Genomic DNA, 26688 nt, shown 5'->3' with positions numbered 1-26688 from the left:
GAGGGGTAACAGCCTGGGACAGGGCATGGAGTTGCTTCCTGCCCCCCCCCTCCCTCCAGCAAGGAAGCACAAAGGCTGGCAGGCCCCCCACTCCGCCCCGGAAACCTGGCAGTTTATTTCTGTCTCTGGGCCCCCTGTTTCCACACAGTCAGTCCAGGAAGGCTGGCAGCAGCTGGCTTGGAGGGGTGGAGCTCCTGCTCCCTCAAGGGTCCAGCTGCTACCCTGCCCCACCCCCACCTGCCAGGCCAGACCAGACTCCTGACTCGGAGGTGACTCTGGGATGAGGGAGGGAAGAGCTGGAGGCCACTTGGTCAGGACTGCAAAGGAGGGACCCCCTCCCAACTCCCAACCCAGAGCCTAAATGCTCCCCTAGGGTGAGCCAGTCTACATCCACTTCAAGTCCACTAAGAGTATAACCCCTGGCGTGTCCAACTCTATTCACTCCAGATCATTCTGGCTCATGACTCCTCTGGATCCTGGTCCCAAAGAAAAGCCCATTTCTAAACCTGTGCTGCCCAATATGGTGGAAACTAACTTGAGCACTGGGAATGTGGCTAGTTGGAATTAAGATATGTCATAAGCACAGAATATGCATCAGGTTTGGAAGCCTAAATACGAAGAAGAAGAAAAAAAGGAAACTATTTTATAATGATTATATGTTAAAATGGTAATGTTTTGGGTATATTGGGTTACATGAAATACATTATTAACATCAATTCATTTATTGCTTTTAACTTTGTTTAATGTGACTACTAGAAAATTTAGATTACATGTATGGCTCCCATTACATTTCTATTGGACAGTGTTGTTCTAGATCATATGGGACTCTGGCTTAGGGCCAAGACTTTGCCTGCTCTAGATCAATATCTGTGTGGCTTTAGCTCACCCACTTCCCTATATTCAGACCACAGCCTTATGTGTTGGTCTAAATCTCACCACCCCACACCACCCCACCCCAGCTTTCTGTGAATCTAGGCTCAGCCAGAGATTACGGCTTAGTCTGCTTTAAACCACTGTCTATTACATGTCTTGTTCACCAATTCTCAATATCTGGATCCCAGCAAGAGTGTGGTATGGACTGTTTTCCATGTTAACCGGCCTGATAGCCCTGAGGCCACAACCTTATTTGCTTAGATCACTGTCTAGTAACATTTAAGATCTAGACATCCTTAGGAAGAATGAGGTTCTAGATCAAGAGTTGGCAAACTATGGCCCAAGAGCCAAATCCAACCCGCTGTTTTTATAACTCAAGTTTGATGGGAACACAGCCATGCTTATTCATTTACACATTGTCTATGACTGCTTTCAAGGTACCATGGCAGAGTTGAGTAGTCATGACCAACACCCAATGGTCTATAGCCTAAAATTTGTACTATCGAACTCTTTACAGAAGGTTTGCCAACCTCTGTTCTACATGACCAAGTCCAACCCACCATAAATCTAGATTCCAGCCTAAGGCTATGCCCTAGTCTAATCTAGATTACCTCCTTCCAGATGGTACTGCTGACCAGGGTCTAAACCAGAGCCTAACATGGACCACATGCTGTTTGGGTCCAGATTCCACTCTCATCTCAGGAGATGGGCCCCAATACTCTTTTCTGGGATGGAAAGGGTGTCTCCACTTCTGAGCTCCCCTAGAGGGATCGAAGCCCACTGGCCCTTCCTAATGGCCTTGGGAATGGGAAGGGAGGGTGGATACCAGAGATAGCACTGGAGGCTGAGTCAAAGAGTCAGGAGTAAGTCCTCTCTTGCCAAGGGGGCAGAGCATAATCTGACCTAGAAGACAGAGCAGCCCCATACCCTACTTCTTCCCAGCAGTCTCCAGAGCAAGTCACTTACCTGGGAGTCATGTGGGACAGGTACCCTCCCCCAGCCCCCGCTCCCCCCCCCCCCCCCCCCCCCGAAAGCTAGACCAGGGAGCTTCAAATGGCAGGCTCCAATTCCAGGTTTGACTTTGGGCAAATCACTCCACCTCTCTAGGCTTCCTCAGTTTCCCCATCTGTAAAGCAGAATAATAATGATGGTACCTACCTCACAGGGTTGTTGAACAGACTTCACAAGATCATGATGTATACCACTCTGCCAAGCCCCTGGCCTGTAATAAGCATGTAATGCTACCTGCTATTTTTATTACTATTGATCACCTAATTTGGTTCCATGGATGGACTTTGGCAGATCTGTAAACCTCCCAACATTGTAACCAAAAAACTTTTTTTGTATCTTTCTGAAGAGAAGTTCCATCATCTTCTCAAAATGGATCCTTTGCTCAAATGTTTAGGGAAAAAGAAAAAAAGAGAGGGGGTGGGGGAGTCTTTAGTTCAATCCAAATGGGGAAATAGATGGGAAAGGACTAGCCCAGGGCCCCTCAGAAAATGTGAGGCAAATTAATAATAATAATAATAATAAAGTAAGAAAGAAAATGTGAGGCAGACCCAAAGCTAGCGGTCAGGAATTCATCTCCCAGGTCCCTCTTTCCACTAGTCCAAGCTGTTTCTCCAACCTGACCTCGCCATTTCTTTCTTGCTCAGCTATGACAGTCCCCCAGTGGGCTCCCCACCTCCAAAATGCCTCCACTGAACCTCCTCTGCCTAGTGCCACATTTGTCTTCTTCAGTGTCATTCTCGTGACACAATGTCCCTGCTCCAAAACCTGTAATGGCTCCCTACTGCTGCTGAGGTCTTTAGCCTGACATTCAAGAGCCTTCACAGCCAGCTCTGGCCCCCGCCAACCTCCTTCCTCGTTGTGGCCTCTTGTCTGGTCAGTGGAGCTAACTTCTTCCTCTCCTCTTTCCCCCTCCCCACAGTCTCCATACCACCCACACACTCACTCAGTTCTGGACAGATTCTGCCCCTTTGCTCAATCACACAGTGTCTCAGGCCCAGCCTGCTGCCCCCGCTCTGCCCTCAGGGCTGCCCCTGGGTCCAGCCACTCTCTGAACTCACCCTGATCAGGCCATGCTGGGGTATGCTGACTGCATCTCTGGCTTCAGGAAGCAGGCCTCTGCCCCTGCTCTCCAGTTCAGCTCCATCCCTGGTCACTGGCCACTGTCCATATCCTCCCCCATTAACCCCTCCTTCTGTCCTCTAGACTTTTGGGAATAACGCTCTCTTGTCACCCGGAGTCCTAGGGAGCCAGCACTATCCTCACAATTGTGACTCCTGGGTCAGATTCTTCTCTTTGAGCCTCAGTGTCCTCATCTACAAAAGGGGGACAGCAATACCTACACCTTGAGTAATTCTCATGAAGGAAAAACACCTTATAAACTGGAAGGTGCTTTTTCTACTAAAACCTGCTATACAAATAATACTAATAATAATCTCCATTTATAAGTTTACTTAACCCTGCAACCCTGGCCTTCCCCAAGCCCTTTCCCTGTTTCATTTTTCTCCTTGACACTCATCAACATCTAACACAGCATGTATTTTACTTTATTTTGGTGTTAACTGTTTCACCCTCTAAATGTAAGCTCCTTGAGGGCAGGGGTTTTTCTCTACTTTGTTCTCTGCTGTGTGTCCTAGAAAAGTACCTGACACTAAATGTGCACCTGATAGTTGGGGAATGAATGAATGAATGGAGTGCTTACAGTGTGCCAGGCCCTGTGCTAATCCCTTCTCACAGATTGTCCCATCTTAGGTGGGTACCGGCATTACTCCTCACTTTGACAATGAGGCCTCAAGCAACTTGCTCTGATCGCAGGGTAGGAAGCAGCCTGGCTAGGATTTGCCTCCAGAGCCTGCCCTCTTGATCACTATGCTCCATTTCCTGTCCAGACGGGGGGTTATTTCTATTTCTATATTAGCTAAGCCTCTTGAATCTGTCACCCTCCCTATTTCCCTGGGGCTGTCACTCTCCCTAGGCCCCTGAGGCCACCAGTCCTCCCAACCCTCATTCTGACCTCTCTTAGCCATTTCCCCCACTTCTCAGCTCTAAACCATTCTTCTCATTCTCACCTCTGGGCCTTTGCTGATACTGTGGGCTATGCCTGGAATGAGCTGGCTCCCCATCGTTTTCAGTTGTGCCCATTTCTCAAGGTGACCCTCTTCCAGTCTTCATTTGCTCCCTACCCTGAGCTCATACCTTGTTTACTGCCGGGGAAAACCACTGGGGGAGCATATACTGACTTGGTCCATTCCCTCATTGTTTCCTGAATCTGGAGGCCTTGCCCACTTCTGTCCCTCTCCTGGCAAGGTCTCCCCCTCCTTCCTCTGCTGGATCACTGCCCCCACCCTACAACATCTCTTAAGCAGGTTTATAGCTTTGTGATTTCACAGCCTGGCTTTTGAGTCTCTCAATCTCCAGCTCTACCCTTTACAAGCTGTGTTTCTCTGGGCATGTCACTACACCTCTTTGAACTTGTTTCCTATCTGCAAGACAGAGATAATACAAGTACCTGAGCTAATGTGCCTGGCACATAGTAAGCACTCAATAAATATCAGCCTGCTGTTACTTCTACAACATTTTATTGTGTCACTCAACTCCATTCTAAAAGCCTCAGCCTCTGCCTCCTCCCTGAATAGCCACCCCCAATATGAAGAATGATAATAAGATTGCTAACATGTATTGACCACTTATTATCTGCAGTGAGTAGCAATATATTTGGTACCTAGCAGGTACTCAATATTGCTTACTGAATAAGTGAATTAACTAGTTTAATCCTCATAATACCCTGTGGGGGTGGGAAACACTATTATAATACCATTTTACAGATAGGAAAATCAAGGCCCAGAGAGGGTAAGCAACTCGTCATGTTTGGGATTTAAACTCAAGCAGCCTGACTCCAAAAGTGAGATTCTCATTACCCTCCTCATCCTCACCGTTCCCATCCTGATCTGCTCCAATACCAGCCCCAGGGGTGGGACCCTTTCCTTCTCCAGAGATTGGCTCTCAGCATCTATAGATGGATGTTCACTGAGCCCCTGCTCCAGAGCGCCCTTCACATTTTATCTCCTTTGAACCTCATCAGACCCTATAGAGTCAGTGCCATTTTTATTTCCCCTTGACAAGCGAGGACACTGAGGCTTAGAAAGGAGTCAAGTAACTAAGGTTAGTTACATGGGTCCAAAGCTCAAACTCTTTTTGTCTGCATCATGCTTTGTGATGTTTGTCTCCTGTTGTCTTATACAACTATTGGTAACTGTTCAGACACATCTGCCTGGTTTTCCCAGACAGCAAGCTCTCTGAGGGCACAGTCTGAGGCCCACCTTAATTGTCCCCACAATCCTCCCCCCCCCCACCCCACCCCCCACCCCCGGCCATGGCCAGCACTGCAGCCCAATCCAGGCTCCACCCAAGGCTTCCTAATTGTTGACCTGTGCCTTCCAGCCAGGCCCACCTGATGATGCTCTGACTGCTTCCCCCACAAAACAGGTCTTGATTTGCGGGATCTGTCTGCCTTAGCAGACTTGGGGTTGGCGAGGGTGGGGCCAGATCTCCCTGTCAACTTAGACTAGAGACTCCCCAAAGATGCCACATCTCCAGGGAATTCAGGGCTCCCATCTCCCACCTACAGCATTAAGAGGGGAGGGGAGTATGGTAGTTCAGAACAAGGACTCTGGATCCCAGAGTTCCAAATGCAAATGCTGTCCACCACGTACTAGCTATGGGACCTCGGGCAAGTTACTTAACCTTTCAAAGCCTGTTTTCTTTTTTAAAAATTTTTCTTATATTTATTTATTTTGAGAGAGAGAGAGAGAGAGAAAGCGAGCGCACATGTGCACAAGTGGGGGGTGGGCAGAGAGAAGGAGAGACAGAACCCCAAGCAGGCTCTGCATCATCAGCACAGAGCCTGATGCAGGGCTCGAACTTAGGAACCACGAGATCATGACTTGAGCCGAGATCAAGAGTTGGATGCTTAACCGACTGAGCCACCCAGGTGCCCCTCGAAGCCTGTTTTCTGATATATAAAACAAGGATGATCATAATAGGGCTGCTTTAATGATGAAATGAATATCCATTTATAAAGCTAGAAGAGTACCTGGAATATGGGAAATGCTATGTAAGTGTTTGCTAAATAAAAGTAGGGCTCCACCTAGCCATGGAAGGGCCCCCCTGGTATGGTACAGTGCAAGTGACAAAGCAAACCCCAGTTCCAAAAAGACAACTGAAGACACACAGGGAAATGGAAACAGGTGGCAGAGACCTCATACCTCGGGAAGCCCCCTGTGGCAAGAACCCACAGCTCTCCCCACATCCTCCAAAGCCAGAGGACCCCATTTCCTGGCTCCATCAGTCTTCTGACCTAATCCCCCCTACCCTAATCCCCAAGCCACTTCCCTTCCCCTCCCTCCCACTGTTAACCCTTTCTACGCAGCCAGAGGGATGACAGCCAGAATCCGGGCCCTGATTCTCTTAGTTGCTGTGTGACCTTGGGCGAGTCACTTAGCCTTTCTGGGCTTCATTTCCTCATCCCTACAAGGGAGGTCCATCCTAGAGATTAACTAATAACTGAAAACATGCTGTGGATGTGTTTGCAGGTGGGTGGACACGCTACGGTCCTACAGGCCTGACCACACAAATGTGTGTGCTCTTTGGGCACTGGAGTGGGGAAGGGGGCTGCCATTCAAAAAGCAGACCTCCACTTTGAAAGTTTCCTCAACCAGTCTCTAAGTACTGCTTGGGTTGCATGCCAAGCTCCCTACCCTCTAAACCACCACCCTCTGACATTAAAATATATTTACTGGGGCATAGGCAGGGGCCTTGGCCTCTCTTTACTTCACATGAAGCCCTGAGGCCAACCTGGGGAGAGAGGAGTAGGAGGCATCACAAGTGAGGAGTGTGGGGTGGGGGTGGGGGGGCTTTTGGAGGAGAGCCAGGGAGAGTAGAGAAGACCCCTGGGTTGAGAAGGGCAAAGACAAAAAGGAACATACCCCCAGGGCTCTCCCTCTCCCCCATAGCTGACTCAGCAATCACCTGGCCTGGCCTTCCACCCCTCCGAAAAGAAGAAGAGCCAGCAGCAGCAAGTTATGATAGACGATTACCGCCGTTAATTAATTAAAATAAACAGCAAATTAAATACAGCAAAATTAAAATAGTACAGGAAATTAATTCTCTACCAGCCCCACCTCACAGGTGAGATGCTTAAAGGGCCCTTTGCAGCTAGGATCCAGGGCAGCTGGGGGGTCACCAGAACCTGCCTTATACCACAACTCCTGGCAACCCCAAATATCAATGGTAGAGCCCACAGGCATTTATTTACCTGCCCACCCCACCAATGGGCCTCCTGGCTCCTTGCCCCCAGGGGACTCCAAGCCCGGAGCCACATTCTGGAATTCCAGCCCTGCTCCTCCCTGAGTGGGCAGGAAGGGTCCTGACACCCCTTGGGCCAGGGATTGGGCACTGTGCCCTCCTGGGCACATGGCCCACATCTACCACTACAAGGGTCAGGGCAGGAGGGAAGAGGGACCTTGGCCTTCTCTCCTGGGCTACCTCTGGGACTTGGAGTCTGATCCTGGCAAAGATGCCTCTTTTCCATGTTGAGCTCCTGGCCCCTCACTCAGAAGGCCCCAAATCTGTCTCTGGGGAACCCCTCATTTTGTTCCTTTCTTTTGCTCAGAATGCTCAGGAAGAAAGCACTGCTGAGGCCCAGAATTCTAGGCCAGATGATGCCCTGCAAAGTTGGCTAGACCAAACCCTAGCACATGATACCAGAATTCCCTTCTACTCAAGACTAATCACCTCATCACACAGATGAGGAAATTGACACCAAGGAGGGCACGGTATTTGTTTGAGGTCACCCAATGGCTTAGCAGCAGAACCTGGAGCACAGTCTCTAATGACCACATTCCGTGTCACCACCAACAAATCAGGTTTCTAGAGTGCGGCTCAACCCCATGCTGACCACCCCTTTGCCGGGCCCGCTGGTCACCTGGCCCCTCCTCCATAATCCCATCCCAAGACTCCCCAGTCTGTGTCCCACACAACAGCCAGATTAGACTCCTTGGCCTGCCCAAGGCCAACATGCGGCTGTTGTCCACATGGTTCCCTTTATCTGAAGCCCCTCCCTCCACCTCTGCCTGCCCAAGTTCAACCAGCCTCTTTAGGGTCTGGCTCAATGCCAGCTCCTTCGTGAGCCTCCCGGAGCCCTGACGGGTGCTGCCTCGTCCTCCTTTAATCTTCCAGGGTGCTTAGCCTGCATCCCCACGTTCAGCCCTATCTTGTCTGCGTGAGCCATGGTTACCAGGTGCTTGGGCTACCCAGAGCTGCAGACTACCTCACCTCGGGGCCCCAGCCCTGGCAGAGCACCCAGCACTCAGGAGGGGCTCAGTGCTCTTCATCCGATGTCCCTGTGCCCTACTGTTAATGACAACAATGGCTATCACTGATTGAGCATTTACTACAAGCCCAGCTCCTGTACTGTCCCACTCTCGCATGGTGGACCCAGCTTAGAGGTTGTGTAACTTTCCTGAGGTCACGCAGGAAAGAATGGGGGATGCCACATGTCCTTGCTCCTAAATGAGCCTCCTCTTCCATTCCACTTGCCTCTTCTAGATCAGACCACCATCACCTCCCATCTGTACCACGTAAGCCTCTCGACTAGCCTCCCTGCCTCCAGTCTCTTCCCACCTTACTTTGTCGCTAAAGACTTCCCATGACTCCTTGTGGCTCACTAGACAAAATCCAAATCTGTGATCACAGCAGCTAAACTCTGTGACATCTGGCTTCTGCCTTCTATGCAGCGTCTCTTCTCAACATCACCCCATTTGCCTACCATACCATACCATACCTTGATTTATTTCCAGGTTTTGCATATGCTGTTCCCTCTGTGTGGAACACCTTCCCCATATGTTTCCTCTTGTGAATTCCTACACATCCCTCAACATACAGGACCCAGGGTTACCTTAAAATCTCATCAGGTGAGATAAGCAACAAACTGGTCACAAAACTGAGAGCTCTATGAGGGAAGGGCCTGTGTCCCCAGTGTCCCCAGTGCTTAGCCAATAATCCATGCTCAATCAACATTTGTTGAATGGACGCTCCGTATATAAGTGTTGGCTCAACAGAGAAATGACAGAAGAGTACCAGGCCACAGCGTACAGGGCTGGAGGTGGAGGGGAAGGGACTGGGGCCAGGCAGGCCAAGGACGCGGTGGAGAACAGTGACAAATACTGTCAGGGGCTGCTCTGCGGCAGAGCTACACTCTTGGCAGAGGGAATGTTTGTGAGAGACAGAGGAAGGAAAGCGATGGTGTGAGGGAGGCTCTGAAAGTGTGTGCGCGCGCGCGCACGCATGTGAGAAAGTGGCGAGGATGCATGTCGGGGAGCGGGTGTGTGTGCTGCGTTTGTGAATGAGTCTGTGAGAGAGAGGGTGGGGTATGTCAAGGAGCGCACGTATATGGGCCTGGGGGGGGGGGGGTCTGTGTGGGAAGGGGAGGGTGCCCGTGAAAGAGAGCCTGTGTGCTGGGTTCGTGTGGGTCTGTGCGAGAAAAGGTGAGGGTGTGTGTCACAGGGCTGTGGGTGCAGGTGCTCGAGGTCGTGCATGTGTGCTTGGGGTGGCGGGCGGGGAAGGTGACGGAGAAAGACAAGGAGCAAGAAGGGGCCATCTAAGGGGGGGGTGAGTGAGAAACTCTGTGTGGGCATGGCGGGGGGGGGGTGCGGGGTGCTGTAAGCATGCGCAGGGGGAGACAGTGTGCCTGTGTGTGTCCAACAGGCAGGGTAAGGTAAGAGATGTCGCAGCTCTACTGAGGGTGTGGCTTCCATAGCCTCGGCCATGGGCCCTGTGCCAGAGGTGGGGGCTGGCCCTGGGCCCAGGGTGGGGGGCTCTGAGAGATTCCTCAGAGTTCTCCCTGGAGCCACAGGCGCCAGATTACTATGTCCCCAGGCAGGGAGGCCGAGGAGGCCCAGATGTGCGTGCTCCTTACATCTGTCCACAGCAAAACCTCTGGGCATTTATTTGTCTTTGTCTGTGTCCGGGTATGCACGCCTGTGCTTGTGTGCGCACTGCCGGCTGTGTGTCTGTGCCTGTCTTTGTCTCTGTATGTATCTGGGCCTTTGTCTCAGTGTGTGTGCCTGTTGGTCTATGCCTGTCCGCATGACTGTGTCCGGGTTTGTGTGTGTCTAAGTGTATCTGTGTCTACGGGGCACTGTGTGTCCTTGATCTGTGCCTGTCGAAGTAGGGCTCCCGGACTGCCTGTTTGTAGCTGTGGGTCTATGTGGCCTTGGTGTGAGTGAGGGAATGTTGTGCTTTTGAGGCTGTGTGTCTAGATGTGAGTGTTTCCTTGTACCTCCGTGGGACTGTGCTGTGTGTTGTATTGTGGAAACGTTTATCTGTGCCTGTGTGATGTGCGTTGTAAGACCAAGGATATGTGTGTCTCTGTGCGTGTATGTGTGTGTGTGTGTTGGGTGTGAGGGTGTGAGGGGTTTGTCACAGACTGGTGAGCAAGTTAATCTCAGACTCCGTGACACGTGGAATAAAATCACGCTCCCATAATGGGATCATTCGTCTTCCTGTCCAAGGAGAGAACCAACTCTTCACCCTCCGCCCTGGGGGAGCCAGTGGGGCCAGGGCCGGGCTCAGCCCCCATCCAGGCCCCCTCTGGCTTCAGTACCCCACCCCCACCCCTCCTCATCCGCACCAGGCCCATTCTGCCTCCAGAGTGCCCTGGTGCCCACTGCGGGCTGGGCTGGGCTCCAGGACATGTGACCCAGAGCCTTAGAGGCCTGTCCTGGGCCCCCCAGCCCCACCCACTACCAAGGAGAGCCCTGCCCCAAATGGGAGGGGGAATGCAGGAAGGAATCTTTGGGCCCCTCCTCCTCCCGGAGGGGAGGGATGAGCTGCAGGCCGGGCCGGGATTTTCCATCTCTCAGCAACAAGATTCCTGGTGAGCAGGCTGCGGGGTTTGGCAGGGCGCCTGCTGGAGACCCGCCCTCACCCGCCAGGACGCCTGGGTCCCCAGGGCCAGGCAGCAGTGGGTTCCCTGGGGAGCCAGGAGGGCCCCAGAACTTCAGCTTACTGCTGCCCAGGCCTGTGGGAAAGCCAGACACTTCCAGGCTCCCCCCCCCCACCTCCCGCCCCCCGCAACCCCCAACCAAAGACGGCTCTCCAGGCCTCTAGGCGAACCATCACCCTTCCTCTGGCCTCCCCCTAGCCTCAGCCTTTGCTTCAGAAAGCCGTTCAGCACCACCCACTCCCCACCTGAACCTTGGCACAGGCCCAGCCTGGGTTCTAGACCTCACCTCTGGGTTTGAGGGCTCCCAAGGCCAGGGCTGTGCTTCTCCTCTCAGACTGGGGCTTCTGAGGACAGGGCCATGTGTCCTGCAGCTGTGAGATCCCTCTTGGACTTAATACTCCTTCCTGATTGAGCGGACAGGCATCAAGAGAGGATTTCAAACTCAAGGCTGGGGAAACTGAGGCACTGAAGCTCTCTGCCCTACCTACCCCTATGAATCAGAGGCCAAATGCAGTAGTCTGGAGACACAAGATCCTAATTTTGTCCAACAGCAGTGGCTGCCACTCTCTTCCCTATAGGGGGTACAATGTCAGGAGGGGCTGAGCATCAGTTGGAGGGTAAGGGGAATGAGAAGGTGGATTCCCTAACCCCCCAGCCTTGGATGCGCAGCTGGAGAGCAGGTTTGGTAAGAGATTAAGGTCGAGGAGGAGGAGAAGTGAGTTGCTCCAAGATTTATGAGCCTAATTCTTCTCCCTTAAATTCCCCTCCAAGCCCCCAGTCCCAGCCTGGTCCCTCCAGGGTCATGCTGTGGCCCCAGGCCAATGTCAGGGCCCTAACCCATCGATCAGCTGTTGCTAGGGAGTTTCCACCCCAACGGGTTCTAAAGGGAGGGGCTCAACTGACACTAGGGACCCAGATTGATTGGGAGGGGGCATGGCCCTAAAGCGGCAGCCAACAGCCCCCTACACCCTCCCGGTTGCTGGGGGCTCACAGACTCCAGGGAAGAAGCAAAGGCTGGTGGGTGGGGCCCAGGAGGAGGTAGCCTCCCAGCCAAGGCACCACACCCAGCCCCGCCCTTTCAACAGGCCAGGAGACCTGGGATCCCTTGGGGCCCTACAGCTCACTGGGTGTGTGACCTTGGGCGGTTGCTGCTCTCCAGGCCTCAGCCTCCACACCGCACAATGCAGGAAGTGGCTCACATATCCCAGGTGTCCCCTCTTCAGCTCAGTTCCCTCAACACTTAGCCCTGCCCTCTCTCCAGTCCAAAATCTGGGCCACATGGGGTGAGTATGGGGCAGCTACCTGGAGGAGTCCCTGAAAGCCGTTCAAGTCAGAGCTGAGAAGCTTATGGTGATCACCCCTCCACCAGGCATCCGTTTTCCAGAAGAGTGAAACTGAGGCCTTGAAAAAGGGTCTGAGTCTGGACCAAGAGTTCTACTGAAGTGTCACTGATGGGGTGGTTAAGGCATGGTGTCGGGACAGGAAGACCTGAATTAAAATTCCAGCTGCGCCAGAAACTGTGTTAAGTCCCTTGCCTTCTTGCAGCCTCAGTTTCCTCATCTGCAAAGTGCGTAACGGTGCCTCCCTCCTTGAACTGTTGAGTGGAAATGAGAAGATGCACCTCAGGGTTTGGTGCAGTGTAGCAAAAGCTTGAACAATGGTAACTATCATGATTGCGGTAATACTAGCATAAACCCAAGCAGTCAGAGGGTAGGGGAGGAGGGGTCCCAATCTGGCTGGAGGATGGCTCGTCCTCCAGCCAGTTTGGGACCCCGAGGGCCTCAGCTCTGGAGGGCCAGCCAAACTCCTCGCAGCCCCCAGCTGCCTCCCCTATTTGTTAAAGGCCTCTCATTAGTGAGCCTGGGCACCTGCCCCTCCACACGTAATAAGCCTCATTAGTATCTTAGCCCCAAGCTCTGCGCCCAGAGTCTATGTGTGTGCACACGCATGAGGGTGGGGGGCTGCAACAGGCCACCAGCCAGGAGACAGCATCCTCGCCAACCACACCCCCTGCCTGTCATCAGCAGGGCCCGTCACCACCCAGCTTGTCACCTGCCTGCCTCGCACCCGCACCACCTGTCACCCACCCAGCTCGTCACCCACCCAGCCCATCACCTGCACCACCTGTCACCCACCCAAGCCTGTCACCGAAGCTGCCTGACAGGCATCTGGGTGGGGGACAGAAGATGGGGAGAAGACCACAGGGGTGTGGAGCTGGGGGCCCCAGAGACCCTGTAGGACCCCCACTTCAGCTCGGCATCCTGCAGCATCGCCATGGCAACCTCTCAGCCGCAACCACTTTCCCAAACATCCCCCGCCCACCCCACCCCCCAGGCCCTGCTCTTAGCTGAGCTGAAGCTGAGAAGAGCCTGAGTGACAGCAGAATGGGGCAGGAAGGAGGGGTTCATCAGCTGGCTGGCCTTGGCCATCCTTCCCTCTCTGGACTCGGTTACTCCATCTGCAAAATGGAGGAGCCAGAATGGGTAAGGCCCCTGTAGAGCAGGACAGCCATCTCCAGCCTGGATTGGCTGAGCCAGCTGCTAGTTAACCTGTGAGGGCTAGGGGGTGGGACAAAAGGACAGGGCTTTCTGGGTTCTTCCACGGCCCGGCCCAGAGAGGCTGGGCCTCTGGCCCAAGCTCACACAGCAAAAGAGGAGGAGCAGGCTGGAAGGGAGAGGGGCTCTGCCACAAGACTGCCAGCTGGAGACGCCACAGTGGGTGACCCAAGGTGACCGGGGGCTGAGCCGGCCCCCACCTCTGAGCTGCATTATTTATAATACCCGGAGCTTGGAGCTGAGCAACAGCTGGGGCGCTGCCCCTCCAGGGGGCACATGCCACAGTGGAATGGAGAAGACCAGGTGCCTCCTCAGGGAAGACCCCTGGGGTCCCTGGCGCCCTCCACAGCTGGCTGGGGCAGAGGCTGAGGTGGGAAAGGGGCAGCAGCTCCATCCTTTCCCTCCCTGCCCCCTCTCCCCTCCACTCCTCCAGGCAGGCAGCGATAGGATTACTTCTGCATGACTGCCCGCTCCACGGGGTTCCAGAGACCCTCCTGCCTGCAGCAATCTTTAAAATTCCTCCAGCCCAACCTCGCTCCCTTTCTCCCCGCAGTGAATGCTCCGGCGTCTACCGCAGTGTGCCCGCCACTGCCACCACCAAGCAGGCTGGGGGCCAGGTCCCTGGCACCTATGGGCAGAGGTGGTCCAGTCCTCAGAGTGTGTATAGTCCAGCGTCTCTCAGAACCCCGAGGCCCAGGCCCTGGCCCATCCCCTCCGACCCCCAGTGCTGGTCCAGCCCCGCAGAGCATGGCTCAAGCTGGGAATCAGGCTTTCTAGTTGCACCAAGGCGGATGGGCACATGCGTGCAAACACACCCGATGGGTCTTGGCATGTCTGCCCACGTCCTCTGCTGCCAGAACCTAGTTGCCCCCACCTCTGCTCTGACCCCCCTTCTACCTCACCAATCCCCTGCTACCCCTGGGGTGGGCAGACAGCTGGGCCAGGCCAGAGTCTGTGGCTCCCCAGGGCAAAGAGGCAGGCAGGAGATCGATCCACTGAATTTTTTAAGGCTCTAATGGAGCCTGCATCCTAGGACTTGGGGCCTGGGACGCAGGCAATGTCTTGGGGACCCCTCCCTCAGTATTGCAGTTGCTTCCTCTTTCAGGTCTTGGGGGTCGGGGGAAACTTTCTATGAGCCTTTCCCCAGCAAGAGAAGAGGCATGAGGGGCCCCTGGGAAAGACATGGGATGTTGGGGGGGGGCTGTGAGCAATACCCAGAGCACCCCCCCCCCCAAATCTCCCCAGCCCTAATGCAGGCAGAAGCAGCTCAGCCTCTAAATCACTCCCCTCACGCTGCCCTCTGAGGCGGATTCTGTGCATCTGTAATTAGGGGGTGGAACAGATGGTGGAGATTCCGTTTAAAATCATGCATCTAGTAAAGTAACCTTCACTGTCGGAACTGACTCCCAGGGAGACCAAGCCCCGAAGCCAGATCTGGGGGGGGGGGGGGGGCAATGAAGGTGGGGGGGCAGGGAGTATGTCAAGCCAACACCTCACCCATCTCTCTCCCTGAAGCCCCAGGCCCAATGTCCCTCTCAGGTAAGCCAAGGTGGGGGGGTTGGCAAGCACCTGAGATTGTGCAGGCTGGGGGTAAATCCCCCTGCACCACCACCCCCACACAACATATATGCCGGATCCAGGGCAAAGCTGTGTACTCAGAATTCTTGGCTGTGAGACCAGGGTGACCAGGTGCCAAGAGCCCCCAAAGAGGCTCCAAGCCCCCAAAGCCCAGGCCAAGGTGTCCAGAGCCCAGGGTCTCGGGTGGGGCAGCTTTGAACCAGATGTACAGGCTCACTGTCCAGGAATGAAAGGCCTGGGGCAGTGAGGGAGGCGGAGGTGCCTCCCCAGGCAGAGGAGGCCCCGGGAAGTCGGATGGGGGTGGGGGGTGCTGGACAGCAGAGGAGAGAGAGTACACAAGAGTGAGCAAGGGTGTGTGCAGGGATGACTGAAGCTGTCTGGGAGGGTGTCTGGGGGATGGGGCCCCCCAGAGCAGAGGTGGGGGGGGGAGCCGTGATGGAGAGTGCTGGGGGCGGGGCATGTTTGGGGCTGGGAGTGAGGGCTGCAGAGCAACTGAGGTGGGGTATGCGACAGGGCAGGGAAGAGCCGCTTGTGGGCTCTGGGGGGGTGAATGGGCTGTCACCAAGCTGCTGCTATGTGTGCCTGGAGAGGTGTAGGGCTGTCCCTGGGCCCCTGGATGGCTGAGGAAAGGGCTGGGGCTTACTGGGGATATACAGAGGACTGCCTGTTGGGGTGCTGGGTCTATGGGGAGTATGTGTATGTGCATGCCTGCGAAGGTACGAGAAGCTGGGGGGACATCATCTGTTTAAAAGTATACTAGAACTCAAGCCATGTCTGCGCGGCTGAGGTAAACGGTGTGGCTGCAGGTAGCGTCCTTGTGTGAGTGGGTGTTGAGTGGGCAGTGTGCGTATGTGTGATGTGGGTGGGGGGAAGTTGTGTGTTTGGAAAGGTGTAGGGATTGGATTGGTGTGTTTGGGGAGGTGCTGGGCTGCAGGTGGGGGAAACATTAGGGCTGCAAGGAGTCTGTGTATGTGTCCGGTGAGGTGTTGCTGCTCTGAGAGTTTGAGGAAGTGGAAGGTATTAGGGCTGCAGCAGGGTTCTGGGGGGATCTGGGCAGGTGCCGGTTTAAAGAGGGACTTGCTAAGTGTGTGGGTGTTGGGTCTTGGGTGTTTGGGAGTACGCTGGGGATCATAACAACCTGGGTTTGGGTTCACTACTAGGGCTGTATCTATGTGTCTCTGTGGGGAGGTGTGTGGCAGTTGTGTGTTTGGGGGCGTGACGGGGCTGTGTGTGTATATGGGGCAGCTGGATGTCAGAAAAGTAGATTATGTGGAGAGGTGGTATGTTTGTGGAAGTGTTGGGGCTGTGTTATAGGTGGGGCAGTTGTGTATTCAGGGGTGTTGGAGCTGTGAGTAAGGGAGGGGCACTGTATATTCAGGTGTTGGGGGCTATAGTTGGGTCCCTGTGCTCAGACACGTGATGGGGCTGCGGGAGGACAGGTGTCCCTCCGGGGAGATGATGGGCAGAGTCCTAACCTCTGCTCAGAACTGCCTGCGAGAACCCCTCTTCTGGGGGCGGGGATGCTTGCCCACCCCCAGACCCTGTGCGGGGGTGTGGAGAACAGAGTAGGGGTACGGGGTGGGGGGTTGTCCATCTGTCTCAGCCTGTGCCCAGGCCAGAGGAGCAGAGCCGCCTCCTCGCTCCCTGGGGGGCAGCAGCGGATCTCAACCCACCCATCTGCCTTCAGATGGTTGAGGCAGGAGCCTCCACAAAGCTGCCTGGAGGGCATCACTGTGTTTGAAGAGGCACAGGCTGGGGGGTGGGGGGAACTGCACAGCAAACAGTCCTCATGGAGGCTCCTTTGAAAACCACTGACGCCAGGAGAGAGGAAGAGGGAGGACAGGGGCGGGTATGTCTGTCCTTGTGCGTCTGTGTGGGTCAGTGCCCAACTGTGAGCCTTGGAGCCCCTTTGCATGTGTTCATGCTGATGGCCTCTGTTCAAGCGGCATCCTGGCCTTGGAAAACAGCCCTCCAGCCCTGGCTGCAAGCTCACAGCCTCACACAGGCAGCTACCCCTGTGCACACTGCCTACACCCCCCTACACCCCCGCACCTTCACATCTGCATAACACTGCACCCTCACATACATGTAGCTCACCCCCAGGGCCCTGTACCCTCACGCACAAGTGCTACAAGTCCCTACACCCACTAGGTACACTCCCACTCTGCGAAGCCAGGTTTCGCACCTGTCACATATACATACATGCGCATGTACATACCTGCCAAGTAGCTATCACACATACACCCACAGAGTCCACGCACCTTGGATCTCCCCGTCGCACCCACATCTCCCACCTCACACGCGCTCCTCTCTCACACACACAGCAGATACTTGCCATCTTGTACCTATACACATGTGCCCATGTGTGTGTACGTGCACACGCTCACCCTGACCAACTTTCAGATAGCTCTTTGACACCACCCAACCCACCAGCCAACTCCCTAGGAAGACTCCCAGTGGCCGAGAGGGCCACCAGCCTCCCCACCCTGCCAGCTGGGAAGGACGGGGAGGGCATACCACCCCCCCACCCAGACACCTGCGAACACTGATCTTCACCTCCAGAAAGAGCCCTCCCTCTGCTCCGGCATGAGTGTCACTGTGTATGGGTGAGAGCGTGACTGCGTGTGTGTGCGTGTCAATGTCCTGACATCCCATGACGAGGCATGTGTGTCACTGCCTATATGGGTAAGGAAGCACAGGCATGAATTCCCCAGTTACGTTTCTGAGACGTGGGGTGAGTGCAAGGGTGAGATTCATATGTCACAAAGTGTGTGCGTGTGTGTGTGTGTGTGTGTGTGTGTGTGTGTGTGTGTGTACAGATATGAGTATGGGGGTGCATTTACACAAGGAGATGCACACCCAGTGAGTGGTGAGTGCGATGTTTTCTGACACAAGAGGGGTGTCCACCCTGGAATAGGGGTCAGAGCTGGGGAAACTGCTCCAGCAACTCCTTCCCCCACAAAAACAGCAGGGAGGAGGGGGTCTCTGCGCGCTTCTCTCTTTCTTGTTCTCGCTCTTTCTCTCTGACCTCTTTAGCAGCTGGAAACTGAGCCGGGGGTGGAAGGAATGGAGACTTGGCTGGCCCAAGGGTTTGGGGAGGGAAGCAGGAGAAAACACCTTCCAGATTCTCATCAAATCCCTGTTTGTGGTCTGTAGCCTCAAGCCTCTCCGCCTCTCCCCTCTCTCTCTCCGTCTGGGTTTCCCCCTTTCTTTATCTCTTCCTGTCTCTCATTCTCTCCCCATGTCTCTCCTCCTCCTATCTCAGTCACCTCATCTCCCTTCTGGTATCTCTGTGTCTCCACATCTCAGTCTCTCTGTTTGTCTCTCCCCAGGCCCTTCCATTTTTCAGACTCCTCCTCTCTCTGCCAGCACCTCTGTCTGTCCGTCTCTCCCTGTCCTGGTCCATCTGTCCGTCTCTCTCCGTCTGCCTGTGCGTGGGTGTCTCTGTCCATCTGTTCCACCACCCATCTGTCTGGTTGTCTGTGTTAGTCCTTCTAAGGGTGCCCACTCGCTTCCCAAGGTACCCTCCCCCAGGTCAGCAAAGGCCTCTCCTGGCTCAGGGGTGGGGAGGGGATGCAGAGCTGCAGCTTCTGGAAGCTTCAGTAGCAGCTGGGCTGAGCTGGGAGTTCGGGGCTAGCCAGCTGCAGAAGCAGCCCCTCCTCTGGGCTCCCAGGCCAAGGACCCCAGAGCAGAAAGGGGAGAGAAAGCAGGGCCTCACTGCAGCTGAGTGTATGTATGTGTATGTAAGGGGGGAGGCAGAGGGCCTCACTTTACCCTCACTTCACCAACCCCTCTACCAAATCGGGGCCAGGCAGGAGAGGGATCCTCAGTGCCCACCTTTCTTGTCCTCTAGCCAATGGCAGAGATGCTGGGATCCAGGAAGGAGGGGTTGGGGGGGGTGCTAGGTCTTGGGAGAAGGAGGGCCACAGCTTCTTGTCAGCTGGGTGGGAGGGGGGTCCTTCCCTCCTCTCTTCCAGGCAGTCCCTGGGGATGGTTCTAGTTCTGGTCTCAGCTCTAGGCATGCAGGGCTGCACAGGCAATTCTCACTGGCTCCCACAGGGGTTATTCCCACCTCCCGGCTTCTCTAGAGCCTTTGACCCATAGGGATATAGGGGGAATACAGCAGTATCTCCCCCTCCTCAAGTGGAGGTTGGTTCTAGACATGTGGGCACTGTGATCCTGTCTAGGCACTGGCCATCCTGAGAGGCCCCGGGAAGCTCACCTACCATTGCCAGACCAGCACCTCATTCTTTCTTTCTTTCTCTCTCTCTCTCTCTCTTTCTCTCTCTCTCTCTCACACACACACAGTGCACCCCAGCATTCCTGGCCTGCACCCCCACACCTCCACTTGGTAACTCAGAGGACTTAAGAGGGACAGTGACAGGCTCCCAGAGTACCTCCAGCTCACGGTCAGGAGCTAGAAGTGACATCCATCCCTCAGGACCCTCCTAGTTGGCTCTGTGCCCCTTACTCCCTCTCCAAGAATAGTCCAAATCCCACAGGCTCACAGGGGATGGGGAAACTGAGGAAGGGAGGGGAGAACACAGTTATTCCTCCTGAGACCTTGGCGTGGAATCCTAGGGAAAGAAAGGGACGCTGACCTACCACAAGCAAAGTCCATATTGGCTGCTCCCTCCGCATAGCCCTACCGCTGGGTCAGGGCCAGAGGCTGGCTCCCTCCCTCTAGAGCTCTCCTTGCCCCCGGCTGGGCCCCCTCCCTCTCTGAGCTTCTGAGCAGTCCTCCCTGCCCTCTCCCTCCCAGCTCTGGCTCTCATCCTCAGCTCTTGGAAGCCTGACTCACTGTTTCCCCTCCTCTCTCCCCTCCCTCCCTCTCTCTCCCGGCAGCGGCGCCTCCCCCTCCCCTGGGGGGACTCTGGCCACAAGGGTGCCCGCCTGCTCCTCTCTCCAGGCTCTAGTCCCCCACTGCACCCAGGAGGCCCCCTGCAGCTGTTCCTATTCTCTAACTACAAAGTGGTAGAGTGCAAAGAGCCTAGGTCCCAGGCCTGGCACTGCTGAGTATTTGTGACCCTGGGCAAATGGCTCCCTTCTCTAGACTTGGTTTTCTCCTGTCAAACAAGGTTGGGGGAGGGGGTCCAACTGGATGATGCCCCTGACGTCTCTAGAACCCTAATGGTCCCTGCCTTTAAAACCCCACGTGCCTCCTGGCCTAGAGTGTGTGCACAACCTGTGGGGCATTGTACCTGCCTCAGGCCCCGCCCCCAGGTCCAAAGAATAGCTCTGCTCGGTTCCCAGACATTTGGAAAAGGCAGAGAAGAGCCGTTGCCCTGGGTACGACCATTAGTCAAGTGACCCCTGGAATCCCCCTGTCTCCCTATTCTCCCTCCTCCTGTGAGAGTCTTTCCCTCTCTCCCTATTCCACCTGTCCTCCTCCCTCTTCCCAGAGACATTTGCTTGTCTCTCCTCCAAAAACAACGCCTCATCATTTCAGGCTGTAGGGTCGGGAACAGCACGTGCCTAGGCCTTCTTGGTCCCCTGGGCCCCACCTCCAGGGGCTGTGATACTGGCTCTTCTCCTTGCCTGTTTGCTCTCTCACCCCCTCATCGCTGGCTTCTGCCACCATCTTTCCCTCTCTCCACCTGGCATGTGGCTGTCCAGGTCTCTCTTCTCCCCCCACTCCCCTCCCCCAGCTCTCTCCCTGGGGCGGGGGGGGGGGGGCATATGCTGGCATTAGCAACAATGTTATCCTTCCTCCCTCCTGCGGTCCCCATCCTGGCTTCGCCCTCTCCAGAGCTGTCCCAAGAGACCCAGGGGACCCAGAGACAGAGCTGGGCTCCATCCCATAATAGTGAGTCTGCTTGACCTCACTCAACCAGACCAGAAGAGTCTGGTCATCTGGTATGAAGGCATGGCATGGCACCCCCTGGTCTAGGGTGACTGGCATGAGACGCAGAGCTCTGTATTCCACAAACAAACAAAAAAGTTGGCCTGGGGGTGGGACATCGGGGGTTTGGAGGGAAATGAGGGAGATCAGGTTTGCCTGGAGAAAGCCCCTATCCAACTGGGAACAGAAGCAAGTGGAGGGAGTGGCTCAAAGTCAATGCTCTAGACTGATCTGAGAACCAGCAATGTCCCTCTAGGGCTCTGAGAATCCACAGCAGCAGCAACCCCCCCCCCCCTTTCCCACAAGTTGCCAGCCAGGGACACTTGGCCCCTCCAGCCTGCAGAATAGCCACAACCTCAGGTGGAGATCCCATCCCTTAATCTCCTGTAGGGTCCAAGGCCAACCTCCCAACAGTACACCTCCACTTAGCTCAGCAGGGCGTCCAGAAGCCTCCCTGCCAAGATCTAAGCAGGTGGAATGGGGGAAACAGCCCCCCAACTCCCAAGCCCCCTCATCCAAGTCCCAGTCAAGGGCTGGGAAGCAATGCAAAATAATCATGGACCACACATACTGCCAAACTGAGAAGTAGCACTGTCCATCCACAGCACCTGGGGGTGTGGGGCTCCCTGCCCCCCGACCCTGTTCCAGACCCCCCAGCCCAGCAACCGTAATAAACAGCAAGCTCTTTTTCTTTATGACACCAAATTTCTCCAAGCCCAACAGCTCCTTCCATCACTACCTCAGCCATAGATCACATTAAAAACTCACAGAGGGCAACTTAAACACATCACATTTGTTTCTCTCTATATTATTTCAAAAGTAACGGCATTAAAAATGGATTTTACTACAGAAAATAAATATCAGCACGTGGGCCCGGAGCCCAGGCAGGAGGAGGGAGCCCACCAGGAGAATGTCCCCGAGGGCTTGGGCACAGCTTAGGCACTGACCAAGGAGGTGACTGTGAGGCCAGACAACACCCTGGGGAATAGAGGGGATGTTTGGGGAGGGGGCGACACCTGCCCACCCCACACCCGCCCCAGTGCCAGACCAAGAGAAACAAGAGTCACTGGTTTGGACTGGGGCCCACTGGTCCCCCTAAGCTCATACCCTCACGGATCTCTGTAACCTCTGAAGGGTAAGAGCTCTGGGGCAAGAAGTTCACCAGTCTCTGGGGGTTATTCCAACTATTGACACAGCAGGAGAAAAAAAATGAATTCAACTTACTATCCAGTTTGATTTTCCATTGCTATAAAAATAAATATACATCTGCTCAAAGGAAGGAGATGGCAAGCAGCGTGCACATGCCACCTGGGGGGTCCCCCCACAGCTCACCACCACAACCCAGCCTCCAAGCCAAGGGTGGGGGGGATGGACAGACTGGTAATCTTTCACTTAAAAGCCCCAGCTCACACAGTTACACACACACTCACACACACACACACACACACACACACACACATACACACACGGGGCCACAAGGAACAGGAACAAGCCAACAATAGAAACACCCCAAATACTCCTGGCAGGACTCTGCCCAGGCCCGGGCACATGCCCCCGCCCCGCCAGCAGCAGCAGCAGCAGCAGCAGCAGCAGCGGACAAAATGTGGCCACCCTGACCCGGAGGCAAAGCTTGTCCTCACACCCTGAGCTCTGCCCAGGGAGCTGGGGCCAAGTCCCGCCTGACACCAACTGGTCCGGCGGGAAACGCCTGCCCAGCCAGACAGGCACAGGCCCCCCAAGGGTCCCTCCTTGTGCTCAGGGACCAGGCTGGTGCAGCCTGGCCCTGCCTCCCAGGGTGACGCCTGGGCCCAAATTCAGCTGGCCCTGCCAGTCAGGCACTGGTGCAGAACCGAGGGCACCAGGCTCAGCCCCTCCCAGCCCAGCCCCAGGGCCCCCAAGCTAGGAGGGAGGGGGGACTCCCCACCCCTCCACATCTGGCCCTGGCCCCCAGGGTCTGCGGTAGAGAATTCCCGCCCCCGCTTCTCTCTCTCTCTCTTTCTCTCTCCCTCCTCCCGCTCTGTGCCCGCTGCCCGCCTCAGGGACAGCCCCAGCTCCCGCCTCCGGCCAGCAAGGCCCACATCCTTCCTCCCTCAGCTGGCCCCTTTGCCTGGCAGGAGGCTGGGGGGGGTCAGGCTGCTAGGGAACCCCTCCAGCTCCCATCAGTCCTCATCCCCAGCCCCCAAACTCTGGGTTGCTGTCCCTTTTCCTGTAGAACAGGAAACAAGGTTATTTCCTAGACTCAGAGCCAGCCCCCTGCCCCTCTGGCTCTGCCCGGGGACCAGGACCCAGCAGGAGAAGGCGCACTCAGCCAAAAGGCACAGGGATTCAGCAATTCACCCCCAGCTTTGGGCCCAGGGGGCTGACAGCTGTCACTCAGCACCCCACCCCCTGGGGAAGAGGGGGCCCGATTCAATCAGAGCCCCAGAGGAAACGCATTGATAGGCGATTATTTATTTATTTATGCAAAAGTGAGCCGACTTTGTTCGCCAGGTAACCGGGCATGCGGCCCAACCCCTCCGGCCCTGGCCACCCCCAAATCCCTCCTCCGCCCCACACCCCCTCCGGGTCATTAGGTCCCCGCCCCTCAACTCCCAGAGCACCAGCGGAACCTTGGGATTTGGGGGTTGGAGGGGAGGGGCTCCTCCCTCCGCAGTCTCCCCCTTTCCCAGCGCCGTTCCTAAAATCCAGCCTTGTTCTCCGCTCCCACGGTCCCCCCTTCATTCCCCCCCCCCACATTCTCAGCAAGCTGGAGAGCAAATTGCAGTTTTAAATCCAAAGACCGAGGGAGGAGGAAGGAGGAGGGGGCGCGCGGCAGCGCTGGGCGCGCACCTCGCCCCCGAGCCGGGGGAGCTGCGGGGCGGCCAGGAAACCCGAGAACCCCCCCTCCCCACCCCCCCTTCTCGTCCACCTCCCCCTCCCCCTTCCCGGCGCTGCCTGCCAGGCTTCGAGCCGAGCCCAGCCGAGCCGCGGGCCCCGGTGGAAACAAAGACCGATCGCACCGCGGGCACCGCAGCCACCGGGTCCCGCGGACCGGACCGGGGCGCGCGGAGGGGGCGCGGGCCCCCCCCCCCCGGTGCGCTGCACAAAAGAGCCCGGCCGGCCGGTCCCCAGCGGGGTCTAGGGCTGGGGAGGAGGCGCCACTCACCGGAGTGCTGGGCTGCCGGCTCCGTGGGTCCGAGCCAGGCGAGGGGCTTTGGGGGGCGTCTGTCTTCCGGCGGCGGCAGCGACGCGGGAGCCCGGCTGCTGGGGAGAGGAGTCGTGGAGGAGCCCTGAGCCGCCCGCCGTTGCTGACAGCATGGCTCGCGTCTCGGCTCACATTCTCCGCCGCTAACTCCGCTGGACACGGCCCCCCGCTCCCGCGGCGCCCCCCCCCCACCTCGATCACTCCTTCGCTCTCTGTGCCCCCCTCGCTCCCCCCGCCGCGCACACACTCTCACAGCCCTGGACACCCCCGCCCCCACCCCCCCATTGCAAACCTGGGAGGGAACGCGCCCCGCGTAGTCCTCCTCCTGCTCCTCCTCCTCCGCCCTCCTCCCTCCCGCTCTCTGGCTGTCTGTCTGTCTCTCTGACTGTCTCTATCTCTCGCTCTCTCTGCCTTTCTCTGCTTTCCGAGCTGGGTGGGAAAAGGAAATGAGGACAGAAAGCAGACGCTGGCTTTGGGTGGTGGTAGCTGGATTCCCTCTCTCCCTCCCTCCTCCTCCTCCCCTCCCTCCTCCTGCCTTCTGCTCTCTCCGCTGCGAGCGGGGCTGAGCGCAGCCTGGCGGGTGGCTCGCTCTGCCCGCCCGCCCGCCCGCCCGCCTGTCTGTCTGTCTGGTCTGCCTCGCTCGCTCCCTCCCTCCGTCTCTCGCCCTCGCCCTGCCTGCCTGCCTCTCTCCGTCTCCGCCGCCGCCGCCGCTGCCTCTGCGAGCTCGCCTTACCTTCGCCGCTCACCATCCGGAACCCCAGGGGGGAGCGCGCGCGCGGCACGCCGGGACTTGTAGTCCCCACCCCGGCCGCTCGGCGAGCGGGGCGGGCGGGGCCGCGCCGGCTGCTCCGACGGCGCGGCCCTGGGCCCGCGGGGACAGCGCGCGGGCCCTTCTGGCGGGGGTGCGTCCTCGTTTACCAAGGGTGCTGGTTCTCCCCAAGGATTAGGGATGTTTCCCACGTTCCTTGTTCTCCGCGGGAGGCTCTGGCTCGAGCGAAGGTTGCGGGTGGGAGCGAAGGGGCGGGGTCTGAGAATGGAATGAGTCGAATAGGGAATCAAGGGATTAGCCAAAGGGCCTGCGACTTTCTGGGGCGCCCCAATTAAATGATAGACGGAAAAGAGAGAGGGGAGGACTCGCTTTCTGAGTCTGGGGACGTTCTTCGTCTCTGAAAAGGTTTCCTATTGAGTAAAGCACAACGGTTTTTGACGGGAGGGCTGCTCCAGAAACCTCAAAGCCCACCACTGCTTCCTCCTCATTCAGGGACCCCCGTCCCAAACTCTGAGCTCTGGGTTTAGCCCCTCCACCTCCTAGTTTTCCTAGAAGTCCAAGGGCGGCCAGGGCACCAAAGTCCTGGATAATCAACAAATGGCACCCCTCCCCCCTTCCTGAATTCTACTGAGCATTTTGGTTTTTTCAGGAAGCAAGATTCGCATTCAACAGTTCAGAACTCCTGCTGCGGCCAGGGGGCTGGGTTCAGCACTTTCACCTACCTCCTCTTCAGGTCACATCTGTTATCCAGCCCCTAGCTCTGGGCCCCCTGCCTGGCCTATCCCCACAGATGGGAATGTGCCCTGCCTGGGCCTGGTTACCGAGGGGAAGTAGCTGGACAGCCCAGGAAGGAAAACTGCTGCTGCTGCTGCTGCTGCTGCTGTCATTTACTGGACACAGCAGGACCCTTCAGTCCCAAAAGGACCTGGTGAAATGGTGCTGTTACCATTTCCACTTTAGGGATGAGGGCAGTGAGGCTCGGGTCCCCTCCTTTGGAACTGGTAGAGCCCAGGCAGACCAGGCAGGAGTTGTCTGATCCCAAAGCCCACTTCTTAATCTCTGGGCCATGACAGGGAGTTGTGACTCCCAGGTCTCTGTCTGACCTTCATTCCCAGCATCTGTGTATCCTCCCTCGGTACTTTAATTCAACACATGTTAACTGAGATATGCAGGGCTCACAGGGGACACCAAAATGAATAATGCAGGATCACTGTCCTGTCCTCAGTATCTACCAACATCAGCCCTGACTGGTACTCTGCTAGTCCCATTTCATCTGTGTGTCTGACATTCCTTTGCCCTGTGTCTGCTGGCTTTGTCTGTCTTGCTCCATGTCTGAAGTTCCTCCAGCAGTGCCTTTGTCCTTGGCCCACCTGTTTCTGACTCCTCCTTTGGCCCTGCCCTGTGATGGCCAGCGTGTGACAAAGGCAGGTGGTGACATTTCACCAACTGTAGCTCCCTGTCACCACCTTCCCTACACCTCTTTAGGACAGTCTGAAACCCCCAGAGGGCAAAAGAAGGGGGTTCTGGGGGCCACTCTCTATTGGCCGTTTGATGGGGAAGGGCAGGGAGGGCAACGGCAATGAGACAGACCTAGGACTCTAAACAGTGCACCTATTGATCTGGCATCATGGGGCTGGCATGGCCAGCTGGAGAGGCCCCCATTTGGAAGCAGCTCCTCTTTGCAGGCAAGCCTTGGGTTCAAAGATTTATTCATTGAATGGGAAGTATTATAAGGTCAGATATTAATGAAAGCAGTGGTTTAAGTTGTTAGGGGCCCTTTGCAGGTCCAAAGCCTGATTCTAAAGTTATCACAAGTAGATGAGGCTTTTTTGCATCTTGCTCTAACTGGTCCCCCATGGGAGCGACTTTAGCATT

At 56.1% G+C, this 26688-nt stretch overlaps 1 protein-coding gene across 8 annotated transcripts in view; it reads right to left on the bottom strand.

Annotated features, from left to right (window-relative positions):
- AHDC1 (AT-hook DNA binding motif containing 1) overlaps positions 1 to 24793 on the bottom strand; it is a 64009-nt gene extending 39216 nt beyond the window's left edge. For 3 of the 8 annotated variants that reach the window (XM_058718448.1, XM_058718449.1, XM_058718443.1), the window contains exon 1: positions 24006 to 24217. The gene's annotated coding sequence lies outside the window, so the exon portion shown is untranslated. Of the gene's footprint in view, positions 1 to 11171; positions 11290 to 24005; positions 24218 to 24336; positions 24653 to 24777 lie in introns of those variants that run through there. The other 5 variants (XM_058718444.1, XM_058718453.1, XM_058718450.1 and 2 more) reach the window with 4 other exon arrangements.
- Positions 24794 to 26688: the final 1895 nt, after the last annotated feature.

This window comes from Neofelis nebulosa, chromosome 2, assembly GCF_028018385.1.
Source record: "Neofelis nebulosa isolate mNeoNeb1 chromosome 2, mNeoNeb1.pri, whole genome shotgun sequence".
NCBI lineage: Eukaryota > Metazoa > Chordata > Mammalia > Carnivora > Felidae > Neofelis > Neofelis nebulosa.
This window is presented reverse-complemented; position numbering and strand designations above follow the sequence as displayed.